Genomic DNA, 260 nt, shown 5'->3' on the forward strand with positions numbered 1-260 from the left:
GGTTTTCTCACCCCAGCCTGTGGACAAATAGCTCCCACACATTACTTTTTGTGGGTTTTTATTTACTTTTTTTAACTTTTAATTTTATCCCCCACAAAGATAATAGATAAGAACAGAATACCAAAAAAGCACCCAAAAAAATTAGACTATCAATCAGCTAAAGAACTCGAGTGGATTGAAGTCTTTGAAATAGACTACAAAAGTATCAAAGTTCAAAGCAGGATAGGAGGCTGTATTATCTGGCCAGCTCATGTGTGTCA

Source organism: Castanea sativa, chromosome 7 (genome assembly GCF_040712315.1).
Source record: "Castanea sativa cultivar Marrone di Chiusa Pesio chromosome 7, ASM4071231v1".
Taxonomy (NCBI): Eukaryota; Viridiplantae; Streptophyta; class Magnoliopsida; order Fagales; family Fagaceae; genus Castanea; species Castanea sativa.